The following is a 17,257-nucleotide window of genomic DNA, read 5'->3' as shown; positions in this document are numbered from 1 at the left end:
GTACGGTGGGCTTGGAAGGGAACTCTAGGGAACATCTAGCCCAACTTCCCTGCTAAAGCAGGGTCACACACAGCAGCTTGCCCAGTGTCTAGGTGGGTGTGGAATCTCTCCAGAGGAGACTTGCACAACCTCTCTGTGCAGCCTGCTCCAGTGCTCTTTACACCCTCACAGGATAGTTTTTCCTTCTGTCTATTGACTGTGTTTTGTGCATTATTCAAGCATTGCAGAATCATTTTGGTCAGAAAAGACCTTTAAGATCACCAAGTCCAACCCTTAATGCAGCCCTGCCAGGTCATCACTAAACCACATCACCTTGTCTACACCTCTTTTAAACCCCTCCATAGATGGGGACTCCAGCACTTGTCTGGGCTGGGAGTGAAGAGTAATAGGAGGCAGAGGACACCTCACTTCCCATGTGCCTGTCACCTAGCCTGCTCATGGCACCCAGGAGTGCCTGCCCTTCTTGGGGAGTCTGCTGGGAGCCACCTCATGCCAGACCTTCAGAAACAGCTCCTCTCGGGCTCGGTCGTTTTAACACTAAGTACTCAGGCACCAGATAAACCATCTCCAAAAGGAGGAAATCCCACTGTAGGGGGGGCCTGCATGTGAATGAAGACAAGCAAATGCCCTGAAATCTATTTTGGGCTTCAGAGGAACTGGCATATCCAGTTCAGTATGGAAATCCCTGCATCTCCTGGTGTGAAGCAAGAGCCTGTCTGTCTGCTTTAAGGGTTTGAATGCTTGTGCATTTTATGTCAGAGCAAAACCAGACATATATATATATATAATATATGGGTTGTTTGGGTTTTTTCTCTTCAGCACTCAGCTCTGAAGCTTCCCTTGCACTTTCCTGAGGCCATGCAGAGGAGGAGCCAGCCTGGCACTACCCTGTGCCTTTGCTTCTGATCTGCACTGCTTCTGGTCTGCACTACTGAGGCCACATCTGGAGTATTGTGTCCAGTTCTGGGCTCCCCAATTCAAGAGACACAGTGAACTACTGAGCAGAGTCCAGCAGAGGCTACAAAGATTATGAGGGGATGGGAGCATCTTTCTGATAAGAGACCTGGAGCAGTTTAGCCTGGAGAAGAGATTTTCTCAATGCTTATCAGTAGCTAAAAGGCAGGAGTCAAGAGGATGGTGGGGACAACGTGTTCTCAGTGGTGGCCAGCAATGGGACAAGGGACAATGGGCATAAACTGGAACCCAGAGCTTCCATCTGACCAGGAGAAAGAAATTGCTTCCTATGAGGGTGCCAGAGCCCTGGACTGAGCTACCCAGAGAGGTGGTGGATTCTTCTCTGGAGTGATTTCATACTTGCCTGGACATTGTGACCCTGGGCCATCTGCTGTGAGAGACCCTGTTGTAGCAGGTGGGTTGAACTAGATGCTCCCCAGCATTCCTTTCGAATCCCCAGCATGCTGGTATTCTGTAACTCATTTCACACACATCAATGATGCTAAATGACAGGAGAATTAGATCCTGCTCTCGCTCACGCCTGGGTGGTTGCCAGACCCTGAAGCGTTCACTCGTTTCTGATGACTCTCAGCCAGGTAATTCTGGATCATTGCAATATCATGGAATAAAGACTGAGATCTTTTGAACTCTCCAGCTCACTATAGAAGACACTGATGCATCATTGTGATCCTTGGCTACTATGAGCCGGCAGAGAAGTCCCAAGTGCAATGGAAATCTCTCGATGTAGGTGATGCTGGGCATACAGCCTATGTGCTGCCTGCAGTAGCTGCTGAAGATTTCCCAGTGATCTGGCACACGATGAACTGCAATAGCATCTGATTTTGCTCCTGACCCCCCTCATCATGCATACATAATTCAGCAATAATAATGAGCCACATGATCATGTCTGCTGTGATACAGCAACTGATGGAGTAGCCCATCATCCCCGCAGCTCACGAAGCAGCCCGGTGCGAGCGGCGCTTTGAATGCCTCTGCTTTTACCCAGAGCGCTGAAACTTTGGTGTGGATTTATTTCCCTTTTCTCCTTGCATTTGAGGTGAACTTTATGCAAATGCATTTCCAACTCTCTTGATGTTCCTGTCAATATTCCAGCTTCCACGTCTTTGCCAGTGAGGAGCAAATCAATTAGCTTCCTAAAACTTCACAGGAGTGATGGTTTCAAAGCGATTGCTTGTAAACACATTACTCAAGGAAGACTATTAGCAGCATATTCATGCTGTAGGTTTATCTTCCAGAAGGAAAATAATCAGGCTTAAACATCTCTGTGTGCTTTATCTGCCATGCTCTTTCTTTGGGGCTCTGTAACCACAATATGAGATTCGAATGTCACATCTTTCATCTCTTCATAGAGATGAAAATGCCCAAATTCTGACTTTACTGTTTGCAGCTTTGTTGAATGACAGCTGCAGTAATGCTCCTTTTTGAGGATGAGGTTTAACAGCAGCGTGGTTTAGCCCAATGTTTTCCTAGAAGCATGAAGTGGAATTTAGACTTAAATTACCATTTGATTATAGTTTCATAGTTTCATAGTTTCATTCAGGGTTGGAAGGGACCACAAGGATCATCTAGTTCCAACCCCCCTGCCATGGGCAGGGACACCCCACACTAGATCAGGCTGGCCAGAGCCTCATCCAGCCTGCTCTTAAACACCCCCAGGGACGGGGCCTCGACCACCTCCCTGGACAACCCATTCCAGGGTCTCACCACTCTCATGGTGAAGAACCTCCTCCTCACATCCAGCCTGAATCTCCCCACCTCCAGCTTCATTCCATTCCCCCTAGTCCTATCACTACCTGAGATCCTGAGAAGTCCTTCCCCAGCCTTCCTGTAGGCCCCCTTCAGATACTGGAAGGCGACAATTAGGTCTCCTCGGAGCCTTCTCTTCTGCAGACTGTACAGCCCCAACTCCTTCAGTCTGTCCTCGTAGGAGAGGTGCTCCAGCCCCCTGATCATCCTTGTGGCCCTTCTCTGGACACGTTCCAGCACCTCCACATCCCTCTTGTAATAGGGGCTCCAGAACTGGACACAGTACTCCAGGTGGGGTCTCACCAGGGCTGAGTAGAGGGGGAGGATCACCTCCCTCGACCTGCTGGCCACACTTCTCCTGATGCAGCCCAGGATCTGATTGGCTTTGCAGGCTGCAAGTGCACATTGAGAGCTCATGTTGAGCTTTTTGTCCACCAGCACCCCCAAGTCTCTCTCCTCAGGGCTACTTTCCAGCCAGTCACTGCCCAGCCTGGATTTGTGCCTGGGATTGCCTCGACCCAGATGCAGGACCCTGCACTTGCTCTTAATGAACTTCATGAGGTTGGCTTGTGCCCACCTCTCCAGCCTGTCAAGGTCCCTCTGGATGGCCTCCCTTCCCTCCAGCGTGTCTGCTGCACCACACAGCTTGGTGTCATCAGCAAACTTGCTGAGGGTGCACTCAATGCCACTGTCCATGTCCCCCACAAAGATGTTGAACAAGCCTGGTCCCAGGACTGATCCCTGAGGGACTCCGCTTGTCCCTGGCCTCCACTGGGACATGGACCCATTGACAGCCACTCTTTGGGTGTGGCCATCAAGCCAGTTCCTTATTCATCTTGTGGTCCACCCATCAAACCCATGTGTCACCAGTTTGGAGACCAGGATGTGGTGTGGGACAGTGTCGAAGGCTTTGCTCAGGTCCAGGTAAACGACATCAGTTGCTCGCCCCTCATCTATTAATTTTGTCACCTGCTCATAGAAGGCCACCAGGTTGGTCAGGCAGGATTTGCCCTTGGCAAAGCCATGCTGACTGTTCCCAATCGCCTCTACACTATTCTTTTGAGCGAGTAGTGACTCCAGGAAGTAGGATTATGTGAACTCACAGCAATGGCCTTCCAGTGAGAGCAGTTTCTCTCTCCTTATTCTGAGGGAAAGCTGGGAGGAGCCCTCCTGGAATAAGCAGGGTCACAGTGTTATTGTAAAGCTCCAGTCACTTCAGGAAGAACTTTGGACAGTATTTAACGGATCTACAGTGTGGGTATGAGCCTGCAAAGCTACAGTGGATCATTGCCTTTCTTTCTGGTGGGCTGCAACCCCTCCCTTTTTGGTAAAGATAAGCGAATATTATGATTTTTTTAGAAGGCTTTTTGTAGGGGGTTCAAGATTTTTAAGCCCCTCTGTTGGCACCCAAGTGGGCAGGGGAGGGTTTTTTTCCCTGCAGCCCTCTGCTCAACTAAGTTCCACCATCCCACTGCTTTCTCTGTGCCATTTTAGACACCACACAGATCTTTTGTCCCCTTGGACATGTGGTTTACCAACGCTGTGCTACAGCCAGGGACATGATGCCGTGAAGCCTGTTCAGCCACTTGAACAAGAAAGAGCTACTCTTTCTTCTTGGGTCTCTCTGGTTTTAGAGATAAGTTGTTTTACTCCCAGCTCTGTTTGGATGCCACCTTCAGAGCTTCTTCCCAACCTGAGAAGACCCTGTAGATAAACATCTCTCTTGCATTTTACTGCTTAGTAATATTACAGATGCTTTGTGTGGCCCAAGTTACCAAAGCAGAGCTTTGTGTGTGGTGGGCACACACAAATATGCAGTTGGCATATGGAAAGATCTCTTTAATATCAAGCCTGGCTGGAAGTAGGTCAGCTGAAAAATGAGCAAATTACACTTGCAAAAATGTGTGAGGAGCTGTGGTGTGCCATTTAGCAAAGGTCCTAGCAAATTACAAACTCAAGTTTTAGACCAGGTTTTCCACCTGGTGAAGCCCTGACTTACAGTGCTGTGTCCAGCTCTGGAGTCCTTGGCACAGGAGAGATGTGAAATTGTTGGAGCATGTCTGTGGGAAGTCATAAAAATGATCTGAGGGCTGGAACCCCTCTGCTGTGAGGACAAGCTGAGAGAGCTGGGGTAGTTCAGCCTGGAGAAGAGAAGGCTCCAGGGAGACCTTACTGCATCCTACTTTAGGGAGCCTGTAAGAAAGATGAGGGCAGACTTTTAGCAGGGCTTGTTGTCACAGGACAAGGGGTAACAATTTTACACTAAAAGAGGGGACATTTAGACTAGACAGGAGGAAGAAATTGTTTATACTGAGGGTCTTGAGACATTGGCCCAGGAGGTCCAGAGAGGTGGGAGATGTCTCATCTCTGGGTCCATTCTGGGTCATGCTGGATGGGTCTCAGAGCAATTGGCTCTAGTTGGAGATGTCTCTGCTGACTGCAGTGGTGTTAGAGTAGATGACCTTTAAAGGTCACTTTCAACCCAACTGTGTCCCTGGAGGTGTTCAAGAGGGGATTGGACGTGGCACTTGGTGCCATGGTCTAGTCATGAGGTCTGTGGTGGCAGGTTGGACTCAATGATCTTTGAGGTCTCTTCCAACCTTAGTGATACTGTGAATATTGTGAAACTGTTCCTCGATTCTTCTCCTGCCCTGACCTCAGATTCTGTTGCATTTTGGTTTATGTGCTTATTTGGAATCAGAAAAAGCTGAAGCAGAAAACCAGCTGCTGTAAGAAAGTTACCTGACTTGTCCTTTTCTGCGTGGCTTGGCTGCCGTCCCAGATCGCCGGAGCAGCGCTCAGCACTCCAAGAGCCTCCCAGGCTCTGGCATCTGGTCGGCTTTCAGCTGGAGCAGGAGCCAGCCATTTACTGCGAGGGGGAAAGCGGGACGGGTGCTGGTGGGAAAGGCTTGCATGTGGTAATGTGCTCAGTGGCTCCCAGTCCAAGTATTGGAGAATGCAGGGCACCTTGGAAAGACTGCTGGCTTTTGGGCCTTAACTCCTTGGTGACCATGTCACAAGCAGCTAATAACTGCAACAACTTGGTTAAAAGAAAATGTGTTTCCTTTTTTACTGCTTGTTTAAGAGAAAAGTTAAATCTGACTTCCCAGCCTTGCTAGGGAAACCCTTTGCAGACTTCTTGTCTGCATAAAAAAATATCATTTACTTCACTCTTTGTACTTTATTTCATATTTAATATCCTAGAATTTATTGTTTGGTTGGTTGGGTTTTTTTTTCATGAGTCATTACAAAGTCGCCAGTTTTCAGGTCCTAGCAAGGATTCATCTATCAAGACACTGTTTCAGTGAGGTTTGCTGCATTAACCTGATGAATCATGTGTGGTGTGTGAGCATCATTTGTGTTGAGATTTCTCTCTAGTGACAGCATCCCCTCTTTGCGATATGAAAGTGGTCCGCAGACAACCAATAAAGGGTGACAAAGAAACTGAGAAGTGGCCCTAAAAATCTCTACTGCTAATGTCTGACAACAGTCTGGGCAGTGGCTGAGGTAGTCCTGGTGTGACTGGGTGCTGCACAATTGTCCTGGTTTGAGCTAGAACAGAACTCATTCTGTTTAGGGATTTGATTTCTCAGCTCAGTCTCTTCTCAGTGATGGCACTTTCTGAAGTTCATGGCATGTTCTCACAGACAGGAGCTGCTTCTAGCAGTGATCACTCTGATGGGTTAGAGTTGATACCAAGGGTTGGGGAGCTTCTGCTTCTCCTTGCTCTTGTGCAGAGCAAGGTCACTGCTAAATCTTGTATACCACATTGGGGTGCAGTAAAGTAAGAGGTGTCTGCAGGGAGGAGCAGACAGGACAGGTGACCCTAAAATGACCAGCAAAGGATTCCATCCCATGGACATCATATTCAGTATACAGCTGAGGGATCACCAGGCCCTGCTTTAATGGTCAGTGTCTGAGGAGGACTCTTCATTCTGCCTTTGATTCCAAACTGTGTTCCTTAATCTAGTTCCAGAATCCAGCTCTTCAATCTGTTTCCCACCTGCCACGGAGGCCAGTCCAAGATATCCCTGGTACCTGCCCACACCATCAATGGTGACAGTGACATCCTTGCCATCAGGAGGAATATCTGTGAGGGTTGTAGAGCACTGGAACAGGCTGCCCAGAGAAGTGATGGAGTCTCCTTCTCTGGAGAGATTGCCTGGTCATTGTGATCCTGGACAGGCTGCTCTGGGTGTCCCTGCTTTAGCAGGGGAGTTTGAACTAGAGGATCTCCAGAAGTCTCTTCCAGCCCCTGTGATTCTGCGATACCCCAGCATATATCCAGGATGCATAGATCGCTAACACCGTAGTCCTCATGCTCTGTGTGATGATGCAGAAGCTCCTCTGTGAATTTTAGCTGATCTTTGGTCCTTTTTCTAGCAATCAAGTTTATGGTTTCATTTTTTTTGGATAGTAGCCCCATCACTGATGGGCTCTTCACAAGTACAGCTACATCCATCCTGGCAGGCTTCACCTCTCATTTTGCAACATGGGTATCTGTGTCAGATGACTAATTCTTTTTCCTCCACTGTTTTAACAAAAGCACCCAGCAGGTTTATCCTCCTTTTTCTCTCTTTTTTTTTTTTCCAGGCTTAGCAATTGGATGTGTTGTGCATTCCAAATAACCTAACCCTGTTGTCTGGAGGGCTGCACAGTGCTCCCGGAGCTGCAGGTGAGATGCTTTAATCTGAGATTCCCATAATGAAGCTGGTGCAATCACTCTATCTGACTTCTTCAGACCTGTATGTGGGGGTGTTTTTTTTCCCCCCCCTCTGTGACTAGGAGTGACTCACTGACTGTAGTCTTAGTCCATCTTTTGGTGCTCACAGATACAAATGGTTTCTGATCCATTTATTTAAACTGCATTTTGCTTTCCTCTCTCTTCTCCTGTTGCATGCTTGGAAAGCAGAGACCTGCAGAAAGAGCTGGAGCTGCTGGGCAAGAAGAAACCTCTATCATCTATGGGTCAAGATGAGAATAACAGAGAATTGTTGGTGGGAGGTCAAGGCTATGGTATGTCACATCTAAGCAGACTGTTTACCTTCTATAGTTCTTTCAGAATGTTTCTTCACTTTTTTTGTTTTTTCTTCTTCTCCTTTCTGGTTTTTTTTTTCAGATGGAAATTCTGGGGGTGGTTCTTTCCTTCCTGCTTGTAATCTTTGGGTTTAGTTAAACCCACAAAAATGCTGAGAGAAATTGCTTAATCCCACTGAAGTCTGTCATCATCCTGCAGCTCGAAACAAATTTTTTGTTGGATGGTTTTGGGTTTTTTTTTTTTGAGGAAACTGTTGTATAAAGTGTATTTTAGGCCGTGACAAGATGGTATCTGTATGTGTTATGGAAAGTCCTTTAATAGTACAAAAGTTCTTTAATAAGTACAGCTAACAGATTGCAAACCCCATGTTCTGCACATTGAGTTTTCAGGGGTAGGTTGAGGAAATGTCCTAGAGAGTTGGAACACAAGCCCTGTGAGGAGAGACTGGGGGAGCTGGGGTTGCTTAGCCTGGAGAAGAGGAGACTCAGGGGAGACCTCATTGCCCTCTACAACTACCTGAAGGGAGGTTGTAGACAGGCAGAGGTTGGTCTCTTCTCCCAGGCAGCCAGTACCAGAACAAGAGGTCACAGTCTCAGGCTGCACCAGGGGAAGTTTGGGTTGGATGTTAGGAAGAAGTTCTATACAGAGAGAGTGATTGCCCATTGGAATGGGCTGCCCAGGGAGGTGGTGGAGTCACCATCACTGGAGGTGTTCAAGAGGAGACTTGATGGGGTGCTTGGTGCCATGGGTTAGTTGTTTAGGTGGGTTGGATTGGTTGATGGGTTGGATGCGATGATCTTGAAGGTCTCTTCCAACCTGGTTTAGTCTATTCTATTCTGTTCTGTTCTGTTCTGTTCTGTTCTATTCTATTCTGTTCTATTCTGTTCTGTTCTATTCTATTCTGTTCTGTTTATTCTAGTTGGGCTGAGCAGGATCTCTATGCCGCGCTTGAGCTAGCCAAGGGTTTCATCACACATTGCCAAGGGCATTTCTCTCTGGGGGTTTTGCTTTCTGTTGTGTTATGCAGCAGAAACACATATATATATAAAAGAATATATATAAAAAGAATATCTATCAGAAGTATGTTTATGTATCCAAGATCTCTATCTCAGTGCAAAGCCTGGCTCCCAGGCTTTACGGCATGGCTGCAGCCTGCTCCAAAAGAGGTTCTTCCTGTCTTCTCCCTTGACACTCCTTCTAAAATCACCTTTCTTTGAAAACATGGGCTGTGTTCTGCTAGTTACAGGTTCAGGCCATGCACTGGGTGGGACAAGACCTCTAGCAGAACAAAATAGGTTTATGGACGTATCTAAGCCCTGACTTCCCAGAGGAGTTAGCAGTAAGAACTCTGTTTTTTGTGGCCAAAGTGTCCCCAGCTCAGCATCCATCACCTCTCTCTGGAAGTCATCCTCATTGTACCTGTTAAATGTACAAGTTTTCTCCAACTTTCAGCTTTCCTGAACTGCAGCCTTTTAATTAGTTCTTCCTTAGAGAGACATGTTGCAAAGGCATCTAGTGACAGGATGAGGAGTAATGGCTTCAGACTGCAAGAAGCTGGCTTTAGATTAGACATTAGGAGGAAATTCTTCTCCATGAGGGTGGTGAGGCAGAGGTTGCCCCGAGTAGTTGTGAAGGCTCCAAGCCTGGAAGTGTTCTAAGCCAGGTTGGATGAGGCCTTGAATATCGTGTCCAGTTCCAGCCTCCCCAGTTCAAGAGACACAGAGAACTACTGGAGAGAGTCCATTGGAGGACCATGAGGATGAAGGGACTGGAGCACCTCTCTGATGAAGGAAGGCTGAGAGACCTGGAGAAGAGAAGACTGAGAGTGGATCTTATTAATGCTTATCAGTACCTGAAGTGTGGAGATCGTGAAGATGGGGCTGGACTCTTTTCAGCAGTGGCCAGTGATAGGACAAAGAGCAACAGGTACAAACTAGCAGCCAGGAGGTTTCACTTGAACTTAAAGAGAAAATTCTTTACCTTGAGGGTGATGGAGCACCAAAACAGGCTGCCCAGAGAGGTTGCAGTCTCCTTCTCTGGAGACTTTCAAAACCTGCCTGGATATTGCAGTCCTGGGCAACCTGATCTACACACACCTGTGTTAGCAGGGGGGTTGGACTAGATGATCTCTAGAGATCCCTTCCAGCCCTACCATTATATGACTGAGCAATGTGATCTAATAGGAGGTGTCCCACCCCCTGGCTGGGGTGTTGGAACTAGATCATCTTTAAGGTCCCTTCTAACCCACACCTTTTTAATATCCTGGGATATCTGTTGATGTATTCAAAGGGCCATCAGCACCACATCTCCTCCTTTTTGCCCTCTGTCTTTTACTGTCTGTCTTTCTGCTTGTAGCTGTTGCAGGTATTTGTGTTCAAGTCATCTCCTCATTAGAGGAATGAGATCTCCTCCTACATGGCACTTATGTCATTGGGGCTGTATTTCAGCCTCGTTGCTGACGCAGGACTCAACTTGCTGTTGAACTCTGCATCCAGCAGACTGGAAACATCTGGTCTCTTGTGGCCAAACTAAATAAGCAGTGACATTTGGGGGGGTCTTGTTTGTTTGTTTGTTTGTTATGGTGGGTTTTGATCCTTTTCCCTTTAGTTTTGGGGTTTGGTTTGGTTTTGTTAACCAAGTTTTGGCACAAATTCTGAGCAACTTCTGCATTTTTCATGTTGTGAATGTGGTCACAAGCCTTCCTTGGCTAGAGTAAAATACTTCCTGTGCTGTTTCTCAGTTGAAGCCCTAATGACAATGAGGTAATGTAATGCAGAGGTAAGAAGATGGCACCTTTGGATGGAAAGCATGTGTCTCTTGGCTGCATATGCTGTAGAGAAGATTGCTGAATTTGACCTGCTTGGGAGGCTACCCTCACTGTTTCCTGAGAGAAATGTGTGGTTTCAGTGAAAGGTAGTGTTTTAAAAAAGAGAACTCCAACACTCCATTAACAGGTTGCCCAGAGAGGTGGTAGATTCCCATCTGTGGAAACATTCAAGGTCAGGTTGGAGAGGGCTCAACACAGCCTGAAGCAAATGGGCCAGATGAGTCTTTTTGCTGACAGTGGTGGTGGTAAAAGCTTGGCAGGAGCCAACAGCAACGTATCGTTGGCGTTTCTAGAGGACTCCTTCCTGCTTTTCACACCACTGAGTAGCAAGAATCAGCTCCCCAGCTCCTTCCCAGCATTTTATGCCTCCCACCAGCTGTACAACCAAGAACTTGTGTGGCAAAAGGTGCTTTTTGGGGGCTCTGGTGTCCAAGACTGAGAGGAAAACACTGTGACAAGATGAATCCACTGAGTCATCTGCACTGGGAACAGTGTGAGCTCTCACTGGCTTCTGGAACTCGTTAGAGCTGTTAATTTCCCAGGATAATGCCTCAGAGCAGTTAGTTTGTCCTGACAGGAAGCATGTGCTGTAAATTTAGGCAGGAGACAAATTGCTTGTGTCTCTAATCAGACTTGGAAGATCAACCCATGGCCCCTGGGTCTGGGTGTATGGGTGGTGTGGCAGGGAAGGAGACAGTCTTCTGTTTGGGGACAACCTGGTGAGACCATTGGTACATTAGTCCCCATGGCATCTTCCCATTTTCCCAGCAGGCTGCATTGACCCAGTATTGAGAAATGAGCAATGCTATCCCACACACCCCTTCTGGCAGCCAGCTAAAGAACTGAGACACCTTCATGGTGTTCAGCTTTTGGTGGGCTCCAGCTGCACCTGAGGGTTAGTGTCTGTCTTTGGGCCTTGAGCAGCTGGCTTCAAACTGGGCTCACCCAAAGCCGTGCTTCTGCACAGACAAACCTCAAGGCTTTGTGCACCAAGGAGGTTTTTATCAGGAAGGAAATTAAGGGGAAAATGAAACTCAGGCTTCCAGAGCAGACAAAAAATACGCTTGTGATCCAAGAGCCAGGGTTAGCTGTACCCAGGCACTGAATAGGAGGAAAGTGGATTCATTTCCTCAGGCCTCCTTTTGTTCCTGTTAAATAATTAATGCCACTCTAGATCTACATGACTAGCTGAAGCTTGAGCACCTGGAAAGCTCTAGGTTGCATGTAGGCCAAGGAAAACACATTTTTGCTGTTAAAAGCACTCTGATTTTACCTCATCAGCCTATGCTTTCCTTGCAGCCCATGCTGATGTTGGCAAAAGTGAATTTCTCTTTAATCTGTTCTCCTCAGAAGCAATTATTTAGTTGGCCAAAGGTAAAGGAAAGTTTCTAGAGAACACCAGACCTCACTGGAGAGAAATGTCCCATTCTGGGTATAGAAGGTGAAAAAAAAATCTCATTTAGCTTATTACAGCTTGCGTCATCCTCTGGAATAGCAACACCTCTGAGAGAGCATCAGTGTATGTCTCCAGGTGGCTGCAGAGCTTCCTGCCAGACTGGGCTGGTGGGGTCATCAGGCCCTGTTGCTGGGAAGCCACAGCAAAGTTTCTGAGCTGACAGTAAGCAAGGCAGATCCGCCCCGGAGAGAGAACTGCTCTGGTAAGAGGTGACAGGAGGTAAATCTCAAGCTGGGAAATCTCAAGCCACTGCCTACGCAAGGGCAGACCAGTGCTTTTTAGTGATGAAGTAAGGGTGGGGTTGGGAAAGAGTCTGTCCTTTTTTGTTTCCAGTATTACCTCATAGTGCAGGGCACTTGTAAAAGTCATGCTCCCAAGTAACAAGTGACAGGACAAGAAGAAACTGCCTGAAGTTGTGCGAGGGGAGGCTTAGGCTGACACAAGCAAAATTTTCTTCCCTGAAGAAGTTCAATAAGAGCAAGTGCAGGGTCCTGCATCTGGGTCGAGGCAATCCCAGGCACAAATACAGGCTGGGCAGTGACTGGCTGGAGGGTAGCCCTGAGGAGAGAGACTTGGGGGTGCTGGTGGACAAATAGCTCAACAGGAGCTCTCAATGTGCACTTGCAGCCCGCAAAGCCAATCAGATCCTGGGCTGCATCAGGAGAAGTGTGGCCAGCAGGTCGAGGGAGGTGATCCTCCCCCTCTACTCAGCCCTGGTGAGACCCCACCTGGAGTACTGTGTCCAGTTCTGGAGCCCCTATTACAAGAGGGCTATGGAGGTGCTGGAACGTGTCCAGAGAAGGGCCACGAGGATGATCAGAGGGCTGGAGCACCTCTCCTATGAGGACAGACTGAAGGAGTTGGGGCTGTTCAGTCTGCAGAAGAGAAGGCTCCGAGGAGACCTAATTGTTGCCTTCCAGTATCTGAAGGGGGCCTACAGGAAGGCTGGGGAAGGACTTCTCAGGATCTCAGGTAGTGATAGGACTAGGGGGAATGGAATGAAGCTGGAGGTGGGGAGATTCAGGCTGGATGTGAGGAGGAGGTTCTTCACCATGAGAGTGGTGAAACCCTGGAATGTGTTGTCCAGGGAGGTGGTCAAGGCCCCGTCCCTGGGGGTGTTTAAGAGCAGGCTGGATGAGGCTCTGTCCAGCCTGATCTAGTGTGGGGTGTCCCTGCCCATGGCAGGGGGGTTGGAACAAGATGATCCTTGTGGTCCCTTCCAACCCTGAATGAAACTATGAAACTATGAAACTATGAAAGGGTTGTCAAATCCTGCCTGGGGAAGCGATGGAGTCACCATCCCTGGAGGGACTGAAAAGCCATAATGTAGTGCTGAGTGACATGGTTTATTGGTGACCTGGCAGTGATGGGTTAATAGTTGGACTCTATGATCTGAAAGGTCTCTTCCAGCCAAAAGGATTCGATGATTCTATTGCTCTCTATTTGCTTTTCCTTAATTTGAGGGATTTTTAACAGGGAAAGTTGCCCCTGATCCAAGGTGCCATTGCATAATAGAAAAATGCCATCTGTAAACCTTTTCTGGGAAGATACCAAGAAGGTATCTTACAAGCAGGTTCTTCACCTTAAGGGTGTTGAGATGCTGTTCTGGTTTGCTCGGAGAGGTGACAGATGTCCCATCCCTGGAACCATTCCAAGTCAGGCTGTTCAGCTCTCTGAGCAACCTGAAATAGTTGAAGATGTCCCTGCCCGCTGCAGGGGCATTGGAAGTAGGTGATCTTCAAGGACCCTTCCAAACCAAACCATTCTCTTAATCTATGAAGGCTTTTGGCTGCTGTGCTGCTGTCACTGTCTGCTTTTGAGTCCTTCGCTGTCATACTGCTAACAGAGGCAGGGCTCTTCTGGCAGAGTTCATACCCCTGCTAACCAGTGCCAGCTTTTAATGCATAGTGAACATGATCTTTGCTTTTGGGGATTGTTTTTTGACTATACTTTAAGCTTTAATACTCTGATGTTGATGAATTAGCAGAAGAGAAGGGAAGTTTATCCATGATGAGCTCCATCTCAGGCAGCCTGTGTGCAGGGGAGAATATGTCCCTCCACAGCAGCCTTGGGATCTGATTGTAGTGGCAAGAGGGGCAAGAGCTTGGGGCAATAACTGCTAATGCACTGCAACCAAGAGGTTTGGGCTGTGGAAACAGACTGTTACAGTTAGATTTTACTTGATTTGAAGGAAGTAATTCCATTCCATCAGTGTTTCTGGTAACAGCTGGGCCACCTGTGGGCTCTGCGGCAGGTTGTGTTTACCAGCATCCTCCCCTCCGCCTGTGTTCAGAGCAGAACAAAAGAGAGATGTTAAAGAGAGATCCAGGCTTTAAAGACGTGTCTCAGCTCTCTCACTCCCATCTCTCTGATGGGAACGTTTTCCAGCCTTTTTGGGTGTACAGATGTTGTAGATGGCCCTTGCTACCTTAGCTGGTAATTTACTGAGCTAGATCGCGCTGCTCCCTTCCCTCAGCCCCTGGAAAGCTGGCACTGAGAGCTCTCAGTGCAGTGCTGGGGCTGGGAAGAAGCTACCCTAAGCTATCCTTCTTGTGATTGCTTTTTTTCCTCCTGCAGTGTTTCAGCTGGGATCAGAATTGACCTTCTACCCTAAACAGAGAGGACTTGTGGTTTTCCTGCGTGGCTGATGAGAAATAAACCTGCACAACATCCCTGGGGAGAGCCACCGCAGTGGTCAGGAGAGGGAAACCCAGATTTCTCCATGGAAAATGGAGCTTATTACAGGAAAGGGTGAGGTTTGGGTGGGAAGCTGTTCTGTGCTGGGGTGGGCAAGCATTTCCAGGCAGGAGCCCATCATCACCCACAGCTCCCTGGTGAGTAGCTGAGCATGGTTTGGGGACCACCAACTCGGCAGCCATCCTGTGCTGCTCTCCTAGGACCTCTAGCAGAGTCTGTGTCTTGGGAGCAACCATCACACAGAGTCATTGCAGGGATCAGGAGGGCTTGCCATGGCTCATGCTCCTTGCTCTGCCTGCTGCTGCCAAAGGAGGATAAAGAGAGATGGTTCCTGCCCCCTAAACAGCTAATGTGGGGGACTTTTGTGTGATTAATGGAGCTGTTCCTATGTACAATCCTGCAAGGTCAAACCATTTGTCTTTGTGGGGTATGTTAATATAATCCTTTTTTTTTTTTTATTTTATTCTTTCTCAGATATCTCTTTAAAAAGAGAATTCTCAGAGGTTTGTTTGGGGAAGTGCTGCAGATAAATTCCTCCATGGCATATTTATGTGCTGCTCTGAATTCAGCCCTGCACTGCAGCAATAACTGATGGGTTATGATGTTTATAAACATCGCTTTGAGATTTAAATTTAAGAGACAAGCATAGAAAATAGATCTTATCACCACACACTGTAACCAAACAGGGTCCCAATAAAGGGAAATAAAGAAAACAAATTTTATACCAGGGCATTAACATCCTCCCAGCTGTTGGGTACCATCTGCTGGGATTTTTTAGCTCTAAAGCGAGCTCCGTTTATAACACCTATAAATGTGGTGGTTTTTTTTCCTCCTCTTTCTCCCTTGCTTTTTTTTTTTTCAAGGGGAGGATACAGATGACAGCAACTTGGGGTGGAAATTTCCTGCTGGTGTATGTGGAGGGCAACGAGGCCCTTTCAGGAGGGCTTGGTTCCATAAGTAGGACCAAGATGAGGAGCAGGAAGCTGATCCTCTCTAGCAGCAAGCAGCAGTGCTCTGATTCCAGTTTCCCACAGTATCACTAAGGTTGGAAGAGACCTCGAGGATCATCGAGTCCAACCTGTCACTACAGACCTCATGACTAGACCATGGCACCAAGTGCCACGTCCATTCTCATCACAGGTGCCATGGGAAGGTGAAGGCGCACCCTGGAAGAAGGTGCATCTCCACCAGCATTCCCACCTCTGGTTTTGTCCCACTCACAGTATCACAGTATCACTAAGGTTGGAAGAGAACTGAAAGATCATCAAGCCCAACCTATCAACACAGACCCCATGACTAGACCATGGCACCAAGTGCCACGTCCAATCTCCTCTTGAACACCTCCAGGGATGGTGACTCCACCACCTCCCTGGGCAGCACATTCCAATGACGAACAACTCAGTGAAGAACTTTCTCCTCACCTCAAGCCTAAACTTCCCCTGATGCAGCTTGAGACTGTGTCCCCTTATTCTGATGCTGGTGCTGCTTCACTCTTGTGAAAGACTTCTGTAGGTGATAAGGGTTTGGTCTTCCAGACCTGGGATGCTCCCTGTTTATTCTGGCCACAAAGATGCTAACTTTTTTATTCTTGTTCTGAAGAAGTCCATACAGGCTGGGGTCAGAGTGGCTGGAGAGCAGCCAAACAGAAAGGGACCTGGGGGTACTGATTGAGAGCCAGCTGAACATGAGCCAGCAGTGTGCCCAGGTGGCCAAGAAGGCCAATGGCATCCCGGGATTCATCAAGAACAGTGTGGCCAGCAGGAGCAGGGAAGTCATTGTGCCCCTGTATTCAGCACTGGTTAGGTCACACCTTGAGTACTGTGTCCAGTTCTGCGCCCCTCAATTTAAGAAGGATATGGAGACACTTGAACGTGTCCAGAGAAGGGCAACGAGGCTGGGGAGAGGCCTTGAGCACAGCCCTGTGAGGAGAGGCTGAGGGAGCTGGGATTGTTTAGCCTGGAGAAGAGGAGGCTCAGGGGAGACCTTGTTGCTGTCTACAACTACCTGAAGGGTGGTCATAGCCAGAAGGGAGTTGGTCTTTTCTCCCAGGCAACCAGCACCAGAACAAGAGGACACAGTCTCAAGCTGTGCCAGTGGAAGTTTAGGCTTGAGGTGAAAAAGAAAGTTCTTCACAGGGAGAATTGTTAGCCATTGGAATGTGCTGCCCAGGGAGGTGGTGGAGTCACCATGCCTGGAGGTGTTCAAGAGGGAACTGGATGTGGCACTTGGTGCCATGGTCTAGTAGTCATGAGGTCTTGGGTGACAGGCTGGACTCAATGATCTTTGAGCTCTCTTACAACCTTATTGATTCTATGATTCTATGTATTTGCATGCAGATCATATGGACTATTTAGAAATGCCTGAGGTCTCCAGTTTGACCTCATTGCCATGTCCCAATAATGTGTCTATAGATTTCCTAGAACTCACATTTTTACTGGAAAAAGTAGTTGGTCTTTACTGAAATGTTGTAAAGTCTTACCTAGTATTGTTTTAATTCTGAATCCCAGTGGTTCTGCCC

General features: G+C 47.9%; 1 long non-coding RNA gene across 1 annotated transcript; it reads left to right on the top strand.

Moving 5' to 3' along the window:
- Window positions 1–7,299: 7,299 nt before the first annotated feature.
- On the top strand, window positions 7,300–9,548 carry LOC137444596 (uncharacterized). The gene is made up of 3 exons (XR_010988190.1): window positions 7,300–7,396; window positions 7,634–7,737; window positions 9,453–9,548. It is a non-coding gene; the product is annotated as an uncharacterized lncRNA (long non-coding RNA).
- Window positions 9,549–17,257: the final 7,709 nt, after the last annotated feature.

The sequence above is a fragment of the Melanerpes formicivorus genome, unplaced genomic scaffold (assembly GCF_026170545.1).
Source record: "Melanerpes formicivorus ecotype bairdi unplaced genomic scaffold, bMelFor1.0.p_v2 SCAF_12, whole genome shotgun sequence".
In the NCBI taxonomy this organism is placed as follows: domain Eukaryota; kingdom Metazoa; phylum Chordata; class Aves; order Piciformes; family Picidae; genus Melanerpes; species Melanerpes formicivorus.
The sequence above is the reverse complement of the archived record's forward strand: the minus strand, read 5'-3'. Positions and strand labels throughout refer to the sequence as shown.